This window comes from Panthera leo, chromosome A1, assembly GCF_018350215.1.
Source record: "Panthera leo isolate Ple1 chromosome A1, P.leo_Ple1_pat1.1, whole genome shotgun sequence".
Classification (NCBI taxonomy): Eukaryota; Metazoa; Chordata; class Mammalia; order Carnivora; family Felidae; genus Panthera; species Panthera leo.
In genome coordinates this window covers 210,876,472-210,890,336 of record NC_056679.1, presented here as the reverse complement: position 1 = coordinate 210,890,336, position 13,865 = coordinate 210,876,472, and the positions used below count along the sequence as shown (strand labels likewise).

The window sequence follows — 13,865 nt, the reverse complement described above, 5'->3', positions numbered from 1 at the left end:
TTATACATACACTTATTTTGTCTTATTCTCCCAGCAGCTGCTGAATGTATGTTTTGGTGTTCTGACTGTAGAGATGTGAAAATAAGGCACAGAGGGGTGACTCTCACCCTGACACTTAACGGCTCCATCTGGATGATTTATGAAATTGCCATTGAAAATGCATGCCTACCAATACCCATACATGGGCCTCTCATGTAATTGCATTTCCTCCTCCATACTTGTCACCCGAACCCTTCTTCCAAAATACTGCTGTTCATTCTCCACTAGCCACACTGAATAATATACTTGAGTTTAGACAGGAAGCTCCAGTACCCATACAGAATCAGTGCTAGTAGGACTGGGAAGTCAGCAACCAAATGTGGGCTCTAGCTTCACAGAGTCACAGCATCACAGCTATGAAATAACTAAAAGAAAGGACACCTAGCCCACATTCATATTCATAGTGCATTCTCATGCAGGCCTGGCCCATTTTTGACAATTATCTAGAAAGAGCGATTGCCAATGAGGGCAATGGGTGGCTGTGAGATAGGAGAGAGGAGAAGTAGTTTTCAACGAACAGTCTTTTGTACCTTGAATTTTAAACTGCGCACAGAAACAAATACAATTTTAAAAGTCACAGATCTGAACAGTGTTATGGTTTCAGTGATGTCCTTTGAAAAGTAAAATCAGAAAACTTTGCTAAAAGAAACATAAAACTCTTCTAGTCAAACCCTGACTAACGTGGCAGAGTCACCCTGATGATCGAACAGCTGCCATCACACTGCTCTGATATTTGAATGACTTGGTTTCAGGAGACATCCACATCTGGTAAATATTCACTGTCACTTTTTGCTGAGTGTTTCATCAAAACTGTCCAAAAAAGGAGGAAATTACCTTATTGGTTCAAAGACGAGTTTTTTCAAGTTAAGCTATTTCTAGGGTCCTGAGCTATTTGGAGGATATTCAAAGACTTCAAATGTTTTTCAAACTTTCTTTAATTAACTGATGTTCCACTGCAAACTTCCTAACTTAAATAGGACAAGAGTCTAACGCAACTATAACTATAGTTCTCTTTTTCCTTTATAGTTTTGAATTTGGAAGTTAATACAACCGTAAGAAATATCTGAACATATACTGTATAACACTTGAAAATAATAGTTTTATTGAAAACCAAAGAGTTAAACGAACAGATTGATGATTTGGTTAGATAAATTCAACACTTCCAATGAATGCATGTCAATTTCTATAGAAAATTACCCTATGGCAATTCTATTTAACTATTTAACTGAAATATTTAGTAAGTTAAAACTTATAGCAAAGAAGATACGTTATCACAGTTATTGCCTCCACAATCATCGCTAAAGAATTTAATGGAATTAAAGAAATTTTAATGCATTTCTTTGTATAAACCTCAATTCTGTTAAATTCATTGCTGATACTATCATTAGGAAAGGAAGAAGGTGTGTTACACTCACCCTAATTATTGGAAAACTAACTTGAGAGAATTTTCTGGAAGCAGATATGCAGTGGAAGGTAGAGAAAACAGTATGGACTACTATGTTCCCCAGGATTATTTCACATATAATAATGAAACTCTGGAGAGAATCTACAGCATCTCTAAAGCAAAAATGTGGTAACAAATGAATTAATGATCCTTTTGTTGTCGTTAGTTTCTAAAGACCAGCTTCAGATGACCCTGGAGAGGAACCAGAATTTGTCGCACAGCATATTGAGAAACTTTGATTTCTTCTGTCTTTTGAGAAGAGACAGACAGGTGGGCACAACACAGGAACTCTGAGCAGTGGGCAGGAGAGGAGGTGAGGAGAAGAGGGGGCATTTCATAGAGTCCTCTGGTGTTGCCAACTCTTTTCAGCCAGCTCTCCGGGAGGGTGCGTGGTTCCCCTCCCACCTTGTCAGATGGCAGGTGGTTTAGACGGAGGTCCTTCTGGAGAGGGACTGAATCATCCAGCCTCTGAATTATGGCATTTCCTCTCCAGTACTGTTCATGAGAGCCCTGCCCTGTTGAAGCGCCTCTTAGTGGTACTGTGGGGTTTATGCAGGAGAAACAAGTCTGACTCTGAAGGTAGCAGCTTCAGTTATACAGGAATTAGAGAAAAGGAGACAGGAGGAAAGCGGCACAGCTTAGTGACTGAGAACCTGGTGCTCTGCAGCCAGCCTCAGTGCAGACCCTGGCTTTGCAACTTTTTTGGACACATGACTTAACCTCTTTATTTCTGCCTCAGTTTCTTCATTTATAAAATGATAATCATAAGGGCACTTAATCAAAGGATGGCTGGGAGGGATAAATGTGAAATTCTTGAAACAATGCCTTGGACGTAGTAAGTGCTTGCTAAATGCTTGCTATTATGATGTCAGCATTTACATGGAGAAACTGACCAACTGCAAAAAGCCCTGTATAAATGCCTGATGGCAGGAAGGATTCGGTAAATGCAGCCAGAGTGTCAAAACACTCAGAAAAAGATAAACTTTAGCAATGTGAATGTGATATTTCCAGCCCTTATGGAAAGCACAGTAATCAACAACAACAGAATCCATCAAAACACTCTTATGAGATAAGATGAAATTTTTATGGTTATGTGGTAAAAAGCAACAAACAAGTTTCTCCTTGGACAGGAATTTGATTTTTTTCTGCTTAAATAAGCTGAGGTCAAAATCCCTAACGTTTCCAAATAGCATTAGATATTATTCCATTTCGGTTCAAAACCAGTGGCCTGAGTCAGGAGAGGGCAGGAAAAATGATGTCAGACAATACGAGGTCCGCCATCTGGCCCTACCTCCAAACTTGCTCCTGAACCCAATCCTCCTTCTACTGCTCCCATCTTGGCTGATCCATTGTCACCTCCTCCTGTACCTGCCATGTCCTCCCTCTGCTTCCAGTCTACACTCCATTCTCCACACAGAAGCCTGAGAGATCTCTAAAGTGCCATGTAGAACACATTACTCCCCTGCTTAAAACCTCCCAATGGTTTCCTTAAAGCACCAAAATCCTAACTCCATCCCATGACCTCCGGCCCTCGGGGCTGTTTTCCTGCCCGATGCTCTATCTCTTTGTCACTGTGATCCAGCCATACTGGTCTCCTTTCTGTTTCCCGAAAGTGTCAAATCTTTCCCAACCTCAGGGCTGCTACTCTTGCTGTTCCCTCTACCTGGCCTTCTTTCCTCCCGATCTTTGTGTTGCTTTAACACTGATGTATTAGCTCCAATGCCAACACTTCAGAGAGAACAACTCCCATAATCCTATTTAAAGCAGCTTCATCAGACTCTACTCCCTCCTCACTTTATTTGTCCCCAAAGCACCAACCAACTTACTGGATTTTATTTACCGGTGTCTTCATGTGGATATCTGTTTCCTCTCACTGGACTGTAAATTCCATGAGGACAGGAACTTCATCGCTCTCTCTCCAGGTCATATAACAGCCTTGGGCTACAGCGGGCCCTCCATAAAAGTTGAGCGAATAAAAAATTACCAGTGTCCATGATGCTTGGCTACCAGTGGGTCTTTGCCGACCCTTCTCTCTGCAACCTCCTTCACAATTTCTTCTCCTCTGATGCTGCAACCTTAACACTCCAGATAAGTACAATGATGCATCATTTCCTTTCTCCCCTGCCCTCCAAATCTAGTACAAAACACTGGTTGCTTTTTGGCATTAATATAACCTTCCGGGAATGGCTGGAGCCACAGACTTAACTCGACCCTGGAGAAAATATTCTAAGATTGATTCTACAACCATTTTGTGTACCCTGTGTTTTTTCTTCTACATTTGGGTGACTTGTAATTGTCTCTTTGCAAACTAAAATTTATGACTCACCTAGCCTACTCTGGGGCTGGTAGCCTCTGCATCCCAAATGATCTCTCGGGGCTGAGAGCGTTTTACACAACCTAGTTAGTTCTTGGCCAATTCACGTGGTAAAGTCTATGTATGCAATGACAGTCCATGGAGAATACTGCTGTAATTATATTTTTAATAAGGGTGTGAACAGGAATGGGGTTAATTGGCTTTAAAATGGCTAAGAGAGGAAAGCAAGTGTTGCTAAAGATCAACATAGCAATTGGGAAATTTAATACATGGGCAGCAGAAAACCTTAACCTTTATCTTCCAATCTCATAATTATCAAGCTTTTGGCAATCTTATTTCCAAATTGCACTTACAGAAATCTTAGTCATGAGGCTATGCAGGGCCATTCTGAGTTTGGAGTTAGATAAGTAGAATACTTTTTTTTTTCTCATTTTTTTAATGATTATTTATTTTTGAGAGACAGAGAGAGAGACAGAGCATGAGTGGGGGAGAGGCAGAGAGAAAGAGGGAGACACAGAATTTGAAGCGGGAGCCAGGCCCTGAGCTGTCAGCACAGAGCCCTGACGCGGGGCTCAAGCCCACGAACCATGAGATCATGATCTGAGCTGAAGTCGGTCACTTAACCGACTGAGCCGCCCAGGTGCCCCGGTTATTACTATTGTTATTACTATTGTTATTATTATATATTATTCTAGAAGCCATGTTTCCCAAAGAGTAGAATGACAACACAAATATGGTTTGGATGGTTCTCTGGGGTCATGTGACCTAAAACAAGACAAAAAAAAGAAATATAAATAAGTAATTAAGATTTGGATCTTAGCTGAGCAGTAAGATCTGCTCTTACTGATGCACATTATAATCACCTGGACAACTGTAAATAAATACGGATGCCCAGTTCCATCCCCAGAGCCTTGATTCAACGGTTCTGTGGGTGGGGCCTGGGCATCTGTATTTTTTAAAGCTCCCAAGATGACTACCATGAGCAATCGGTGGTGAGGACTCCTGTTTCAGAGGCTTGATTTTTGCTGTACCTGAAGACATTGGAAATTGTTTTCCAGTCAGTAATGGATTTGGAGACAGAGAAAAAGAAAACAATCATTTGGGGATGGGGCAAAACTAACCCATCTTCTTGTTCTGAAGAGGCTCTAATGTCAAGGCTCCAGCTTCTCCCCATTACCTTTCATAAAGACCTCGCGGCCTCACTACTGGCAGTAAACCCAAAGTTCCCAAAACATACAAAGACTTCTTTAAAAACGGAGCTGTAAAAATTGCTGTGTCTTCTTCTCTTTTTTTCAGGTGTGTAACAAAATAAAAATCAATGTCCTTTCAGAAAACAGGAGTTTCAGAGGAGAGGAGTTGGAATAGCCCAAGAGCCCTGGGGCTTAAGGAGTCTTCCCTTCCCAGAGGTGGGAACGGAGGAGCTGTAACACGCATGGCAACAGCTGCAGGGGAACAGAAACTCCAAGTCGGTGGTGGCCGACCTGGAGCGACTGCTGTGGCCGCCTATGCCTGCTGCCGCTCGTCACAGCACTGCAGCTCGGGCCGACTTGTCATCTTTCACCTACTGATCTGTAACACTGATTCATTCATTGAAGAAATAACATTGCCAGGACAGAGTATTCTAACACCAGCTGGAGACTGCACAGACTCACTCTGGGAGCCGAAGCAGATCCGGGGAATTCAGTGGCTGAGAATTCTAATTTCACCACTGTTGCCAGTTAGCCTCAAGGCCCAAGGCAAGGAATTAAATTCTATTTCCCAATCTGTAAAGTTGGAGAGGTGAGGGACGATTACCGGTTACTGTAAAATAACTACTATGGGGCACTAATGGGCATGATACTAAAGCCCTTTGCAACGTTTATGCAAAGTCTGGTGGGTACAATAAACTGTGGATACCAGCTGCCCGACGCTTAGCCAGGATTAACTACGGGGCACTGCAAAAACACACAGAGTAAGGGAATGGGCAGCTGGTGACAGTTTTTAGCCACCACCAAGTGGGGAGGATCACTGTGAACACCAATTATCTGTGAATCCCAAAGACCACACAGAGATAGATATACGCGTTATATAAAATTTCCGGAAAGACCACACATGCTGATTGTCCATTTAATCTCCTTTAAAATATTACCCTTTAAATTTTATTTCCCATGATCATGATATAAAAACCTTGTGTCTTTTGCTCAGTGGTTTTCAACTCTACGTCAGAATATTCACTTTAGAATATTCTGGGGAGGGGCACCGGAGTCGCTCAGTGGGTTAAGCATCTGACTCTTGATTTCCGCTCAGGTCATGATCTCACAGCTTATGAGTTTGAGCCCCAAGTCTGGCTCTGTGCTCATAGTGTGGAGCCTGCTTGGGCCTTCTCCCTCTCTCTCTCTCTCTCTCTCTCTCTCTCTCTCTCTGCCCTTTCCCTGCTCACACACACTTTTTCTCTCTCTCAAAATAAATAAGCTTTTTAAACCACAATATTCTGAGGAGTTAAAAAAAAAAGTTATACTGATACCCAGTCCCCATTCCATCTGTCTTTAGCCTAGTTTTATGTCCTTCAATGCCCATCTCTTACCTCGTCTTTCTCGGGCACACTGCCCTCTGGAATCTCCAAACTCTGTTTCATTCCTATAACACTTGGAGAATGTTATCTGACATTGATCCTGGTGTCTCCTGTTTATGCCCATATTCTCAACAAGTTAACATGTTCCTCCAGAGCAAAGACCTGTTTTGTTCTGTTATTTTCCCTATGGACTCTGATACAGGCTTCTTGGCTTAGAAGATGCTGAAAAATATGTGTCGCTGTTGATGTAGATACACTAAAATCCGAGTATGCTCAGCTTCTGTCATTTCCCCCTCAGATTTAGGTTTTAAGTGAAAATGAACAGATGTTAACCATATACCTGAAAGAACATTCCATATAGTGCTTTGCTCAATCTACGGAAAGCAAATTCTTCCCCACAGATGAATGTCTACAGTCCTCAGGTCCTCAGTGATAACCATGGTCCATTTGTTTCTTCGTGAGCACTTTATGTGACATTATCTCATGAACTCTGGACTTCCTACAGGATTGCTGGGGGAAGCAGGGTGAGGGCAACGCACAAACCAGTAGACAAAAATAGGATCCAGGCCTCTGACATCCCAGGCCAGAGGCTTCCTCTAACAACTTCACAATCTGACTGCTTTCCCTCTGGAATACATGGAATGGCAGGAACAAATCATATCTCTACTTTGCTGACATGATATTCAAGGGTCATTTTAGCTAATGGACAAAAGAAACCAAAATGGACTGTGATATTTTTGGGGAAGTCCTTCTGGAAACTGGGACTATGTATTGTTCAGGCTGTTTTAAAGCAAAAGGACAGAGAGGGAGAGATACTCATTACCCCAGTGACATGACTTATGTGATGGACTTTGCACACAAACATGAAGGCTGGCTGTCTCCTAATCTGATTTTACCAGGTTCCAGAATGACAAAGACATTGTCTTTGGAAGTGATTTTAAGGTAAATCTAAAGCTATATTCAAAACGACCCTTTGGTCATAGGATATTTGAAAGCTTCTTGAGATTTACCTGATGGGAAAGACAGAAGAAGTCTGGGTCAAGACTAGAGAAAAAATTACGTTAGGAAGAAGGGAGAAAAGTTTCCTATCGTGTATTTGTCAACTTATTAGTCTATAACAGTACTATTAAATGCAAATATAAAAAAAATTGAAAGGAAACAGATGAAATTAATTTTAGTAATATAGTTCATCTAAACCAATGCATCCAAAATCTTACCATTCTAACACATAATCAATATAAAAATCAATAAGGTTTTTTTTTTGTATTAGGTCTTTGAAATCTAGGGTGTAGGGGCTCTTAGATGGCTCAGTCAGTTAAACCCTGACTCTCGATTTCAGTTCAGGTCATGATCTCATGGTTTGTGAATTCAAGCCCTGCATCAGGCTCTGCACTGATAGCACGGAGCCTGCTTGGGCTTCTGTCTCCCTCTCTCTCTGCCCCTCCCCTGCTCACTTTCTCTCTCTCTCTCTCTCTCTCTCTCAAGAAATAAAAATAAACTTAAAGAAATCTAGGGTTAATTTTACATCTCAGTCAAGCAGACTGCCATCTCAGTTTGGACTAATCACATTTTCAGTACCTCATCGTCACATGTGGCTAGTGCTGCTGTTATTACACAATTGCACTGGTGTGCAACTTTAGACACACCAACTGGAATTTAGGGCATCAGACAGAAATCACTATCTTCGTTTAGCCGCCCAATATACTTTTGATACTTTCCTTCTGTTAGCTCCTTGCTATCTTCTGGAAGAGATGATCTCAAAAGCTACACGCTGTGCTAGCAAAACAGACCATGGGATTTAAAATATCACCTTTGTAACTTTGCGCCAGCTGCCTGCCTTCTATGGATCTTGGTTTCTTCCACTATCAAAGCAAGACAACAATAACTAACTTGACAGACTGTTGGGAAGGTTAAATAATATACGCATTAAGTCCACAGCACAGCCTAGAAGAATATAATAAGCAATCAGTAATTTCCCCTATATAAAATCCATATTGATTTCCAAGGGGACATCTCATATTTGAGGCTCTACTGCTTAATTTTTTTAATGTTTATTTATTTTGAGAGAGAGAGAGAGAGAGAGAGAGAGAGAGAGAGAGCACGAGCAAGGGAGGGACAGAGAGAGACACTCAAGCAGGCTCTGCACTGTCAGCACGGAGCTAAACACGGGGCTGCCACAAACCGAGAGATAATGACTTGAGCCAAAACCAAGAGTCGGACACTTAATCGACCCAACCACCCAGGCACCCCTCTACTGCTTCATTTATTCCACTTCCAGATCTTTCCCTGGAGGTTCTTCTGCTAAGGCAGTCCTTTCCCCAGACCTTCATCAGACTGGCTCCCTCTTATTATACAAGTTCAAGAATGACTTTTTTGTGGAAATCTCCTTGGCTGCCCTATTTCAAGTTGCCTCCAAGCCCTGTTAGCCCCCGCCTCTCCTTACCTTCTTCATAGCATTTCTTAATATCTGAAATCATCTTATTTATGTATTTGCTCACCTGCCTCTTATCTGTCACTGTCTCTAGCACAGAAGCTCCACAAGTGCCAGGACCTTGTCTGTCTTTTTCAGAGCTCAGCAAGTTATTTGTTCAATGAATAAATGCTTAATACAGGGAGGTTACCGTAAAGGGTGACCAGGTTCCTTTTTAAAGTAGCAGAGAATGGAGATTCCAGGGCTCTTTTTAAGCTAAAAGAGTCGCTCAGGAAGTTGGTGGCCTAGAGCCAGCCTCGCCTGCTGAGGTTTAGTATTGCCTAACTGGAGTGTCACAGCTGGATCTGGAAAGGGCTGGGAAAATTATTCTTCACAGGCGATTTCATTGTTGCTGCCTGTTAATATGTATCTCATGCAAAGTATATGTTCACACCACTTCAATCACCTAGAAGATTTGGTTATTCCTGCCCTAAATGTTCTAAAGAACTGGGTTGGGACCCAGTTGGCATGATGCAACTTTCTGGTGCCAGGGAGAGTGAGTGCCAAAGTCAGGCAGAACTGGGATCCAAGTCCAGGGATCCCAGGCTTGGATCCCAGCTCTGCCTTTTACCAGCTCTGCAGATTGGGCAAGTAATGTAAATTTTTATAAACCTTGATGTATTTGTAAAGATTTAGATGATAACGCATACCTTGCAATGTTGCTGTGAGAATTAACTGAGGTGATGTAGAAAAGCGCTTCGTTCATCTTAATGGCTCAAGGGACAGCAGATATCAATACTGTCACCTTTGCATGCAAGACTGCCTTGCCACAATATACTGATGGATCTTTGGAAGGGCTACTTGGAGGGGATCCAACTGCCCTTTAAAATTCTGGCATTTCTTTCCCACATTTCTACGTCATCCAGCTTCTTATAACTGAGGGGTAACTGTAACTAAGAGACAGAGGAAAAGAGAGATACGGAGAGACACCAGAGAGAATAAGTTGAGCTGGCTATCTGAGCCACACTGTGAACGATGACAGTGGAGACATTTCTCTTTACAGAGACAGTTTCTCGCGTATCTGGAGATGGATGCAACCATGAAGCCGCTCGAGTCTCCACGCTGAGGTGTTTGTCACTAAGAGCAGAGAGCTAGACATTTCACGTTCAAGATTATGGGCCAAAAGAGAATTGAGAGGAAGGGTCGAGGATCCATGCCAGTCTGGACACATGTTATTTGCGGGCAACACAGAGTGCTCTGCTTGACGAAGATGAAGCAGGAAAGCCAACTCTGTATTCTAGACTCACCACTCATCCCTGAGAATAATTAGACCAGAAGTGACTTTACTCATTCTTTTGCTGACATAAGCCCTGTAGGAGAGAAAGTAAGCTGTTCTAAAAAAGCATGGAACTATTTAACACTTACTTATAACCTCACATTAATATTCCTAACAGCAGCTTATTACTATGAACCAGGAATTTCCATTTTTCAGTTTCCATTTTCCTAACAACCGTGCAAGAAAGGCAGTATTGCTCCCCATTTCACAAACAGGAAAAGTGAGGCTTAGCGTAGTTCAGTAACTTGTCGGAGTGTGGGAGCCCAGATTTGAAGCCCAGTCTGTGGGGTTCCAAAGCTCCACGTGTCCTCTGCTGTACCTTGCTGGCACTGCCAATGGAAGACCCAGGTCCCACGAGACAGGAGTCCCCAGTACTTTAAAAGAAGGTCCACAGGTCCAAAAGAACACTGTCACTACTCCTACCACGCACTGGAGAGAAAACAGCACTTTGTTTCCTTCAAAACAAAGCTTTGGCTCCACTTTCTGGCATCCAGCTAGGTGACCTGAAGAGCTATCTTTGAGACAGACGGTGACCTTTTACAGGTGGCTCTCAAGTGCTGTTTGTAGGACTGAAATCTCTAGGGCTGAGGACCATCACCTTAGGAAAGTCATTAAAAGAGTTTGTGAGGAGGGCTCCCCAGGAAGCAGAGGTTGGTGAAGCCTTTGGGAAACAGTGTCCCAGGAGCTTACTTATGACAGAAGCGCTTTCTCCTTCAGCAGCAAGGCTGACTCCGGACTCCAGAGGAAGGCTGTTACTTCCATAGCCAGCCCAGCTGCCAGCAAGGGTTTAGCTGGGTGGTCTTGATACAAAATGTGCTCAAAAGGAAGGAAAGGAATGTTTGCTTGGGGTTCAGGCAGGATCTTCAAGGAGAGTTACAAACCTTGAGGGATTGCTTGCAAAACTTTATGTACAGTACATAAGAACATTTTTTCCCTTGGGGGAGAACTCATAGATAATTCTCCAAAGGACCCATGATTCCCAATTTTTAAGAATCACTAAAATTAAAAATTTCATCTGCTTCTTCCTTACACTATTCAATACATTTACCCCATTTATATATATAAAATATTATAGGATATATAATTGTATATGTTATGATATATTAAAATATATAATATATATATCATATAGAATATTATCATATAGAATATGCTAATATTCTATATATATCATATAGAATATATATATTGAATATATATAGAATATATATTCTATATATATCATATAGAATATATATTCTATATGATATATATAGAATATTAGCATATTCTATATGATTATATATAAAATATGTCATGTATACACACATATAACGTTTAATGGGATATGTATATGGAATGATTAATTTCCCTAAATGTTGCAAAGAAAACAGAGGCCCAGAGAGGACTAGTGCCTTGCCCAAGTTTGCACAGCCAGAGGCGCACTCCACTGACCACGGAGCATGACACTGGGGGCAATCTTTGCCAGTGAACTTGATGAATGAAAACAAACGAATCGCTCCAGATTAAGAATGCTATTTGCAACGTTTTCAAGCCCAATCATATAAAACCCTAAATGGCTAGTCATTAGGGCACCGTGGGCGGCTTCCCCAGGATGCAGGTAGAGGTCACTACGAGGATGTTTTCCTGCTCCAAGAGCCGGCACTCCCGCCCCGCTGGCCGGCTCCCCAGCACCGCGCCCGGATCCCCAGTTACCTGAACGCGCCCGCCCGCGGGCCCGGCCCGCGGCCGCTTCCCCGGCTGGAAGGCCTCCCACCTGCCTCGGCGCCCACAGCCTTCGCCGGCGAGCCCCGCCTCTCTGGCCGGCGCGCGCCGCGCCGAACTTTCCCCGCCCGCTGCCCGGGAGGCTGCTCCGCCGCCCCGGGGCCCCGCCAGCCCGCGGGCATCACCTCTCCTGCCCGAGCCCCTTCCCGCTATTTTTTCTTTTCAGTTTGATGTAAATAATTTACATTGTGAGAATCCCGGAGTCACGCCGAAACTCACTCTCCAGGGCGCATCCGAAGATGCCTTACAAAGAAGCCGAATGTGTGCAGTTGTAAGGTGAGGGGGCACTTTTAGTTCTTCTCCGAGGGGGCCAGCAATGCTGACTGCGCTCAGAGCCCCGGCTTTCGCACCTGCGGCCGCTGCTGGGCAGCAACTCTGCCGCCTCCGGCTGGGTTCTGGCGCTTTCCAGGCAGCAGTCCGTGCAGCACGCGGGCCTCGAACCCGCAGTCCGAGCGCCGCGCGCGCGCTACCCTTCCAACTCGCCGGCCTCGAACCCGCAGCCCCCGCGTCTGCCGCAGTCTACTCACTTTTGCCTGGGAGCAAAGTCTGCCGTAACAGTCCGTGAGCACTTCCTGCAAAAGGACGTGGAGATCCAATGGGTGCAAAGCTGTTTCACGAACAGCCGGTAGAATCCAGACAGAGGGTGAGGAGGGAGTAAGACGGGAAGGGGGCGGAGGCGGGAGCGGGGGTTGGGGAAAGTCCAGAAGACTGGAGTCTCAGGAGCCCAACCTGGGCGCCTCCGTCCCCAGCCCGGTGGCTCTGTGAGAAGCTCAACTCGGTGCACTTGTTCACTCTTTCTTCATGAGAGGAGGAGTCAGTGTTGCAACATTCTTGTTCCTTGCTGGAGGCAAAACAGTGATTTTCTTCAGCATGCAAAATGTCCGGAGCCTGCCAGTTTTACAAGGTGAGGGAGGTGGGTTGGGGCCCCGGAAGACAGCAAAGACGCGGAGAAGAAATAACCGATGATCCCACATTAGTCTTGCGTGATATGGGCCCCACATCTTCCGCGGGACTGCACCAGAAAATACACTGACAAAACAATAACAAATGTCTCAATACATGGAATGACCTCGAAGATGGTATTTCTCCTGGCAGCCAAGATGTGGAGTGTCTCCGTGTCAAATTTCTTTATTTCTGAGGAACAGCAGCTTGACGATATTCGAGGGGGGGTCTCCAGGGAGTTGAATCTCCCCTTCCGTGAGAAGAAGGAGGGGTCAGAGTAAAAGGGACAAAAGCAAATAAACAGTGACCTAAGGCAGGTTTTGCTTTCTTTTTTGATACCCCGAAGCCGAAACTTCCAGGGTGCTGTGTTTATTTTCCGCAGAAAAGGTGGTAGGGCCACTCTTTTGTTGTTTTCCACAAATGTAGGATTTATTTTTTTCTAACAGGGTCTTTTTATTTGCTAATAACAAAACCATGCAGGAAGGCCACCTTTTCTCTTGCAAAAAAGTGCCAAAATAAATAGTACCTGCCTGAATCAAATAGTTATCTCTCAATTAGTGAGTTGCTAATGTCTGTTTGGTGCCATTGATTAATCCTGCAGCTGATTGTTTCATAACCCAGAGGGGTACCAGAGAGATATTTTAAACAAAGGCTATTGAGTTTCAAAAATAAAAGTTAATTGGAACACTGGGCTTTCCCCCTTCGGTGCCACTTTTCCTGCCACTCTGGAATAACTGGCAAATGATATTCTTCAGCAGCCACTTGCCAGGTCTCAGGAAGATGTTGAAGACCCCAGGATGCTTTGGTGATTCTTTTGGACTGGAAGTCCATATGCACCTGCATAGGTACAATCACCTGGTGCTTCCCGTTCCAATAACATGGCCACAGACTCCATCTGGTCTTTGGTGGGAGTCTACGGGGAGATGCACCTTTCAGGCACAGCCTTCACATGCTTTCTGTGATCGTCCAGGTACATTTACGTTCGCTCATGGTGGCCATAAAAGTAGGCAACTCCTATTTATTTCTAAAACCACTGGGTGACATAGGATCTTCAATGACAAAATA

At 43.8% G+C, this 13,865-nt stretch overlaps 1 protein-coding gene across 1 annotated transcript in view; it reads right to left on the bottom strand.

The window, feature by feature from the left end:
• PRLR (prolactin receptor) overlaps positions 1-12,611 on the bottom strand; it is a 171,500-nt gene extending 158,889 nt beyond the window's left edge. The window contains exon 1 of the mRNA XM_042952211.1: positions 12,386-12,611. The gene's annotated coding sequence lies outside the window, so the exon portion shown is untranslated. The remainder of the gene's footprint in view (positions 1-12,385) is intronic.
• Between the last annotated feature and the right edge of the window lie 1,254 nt (positions 12,612-13,865).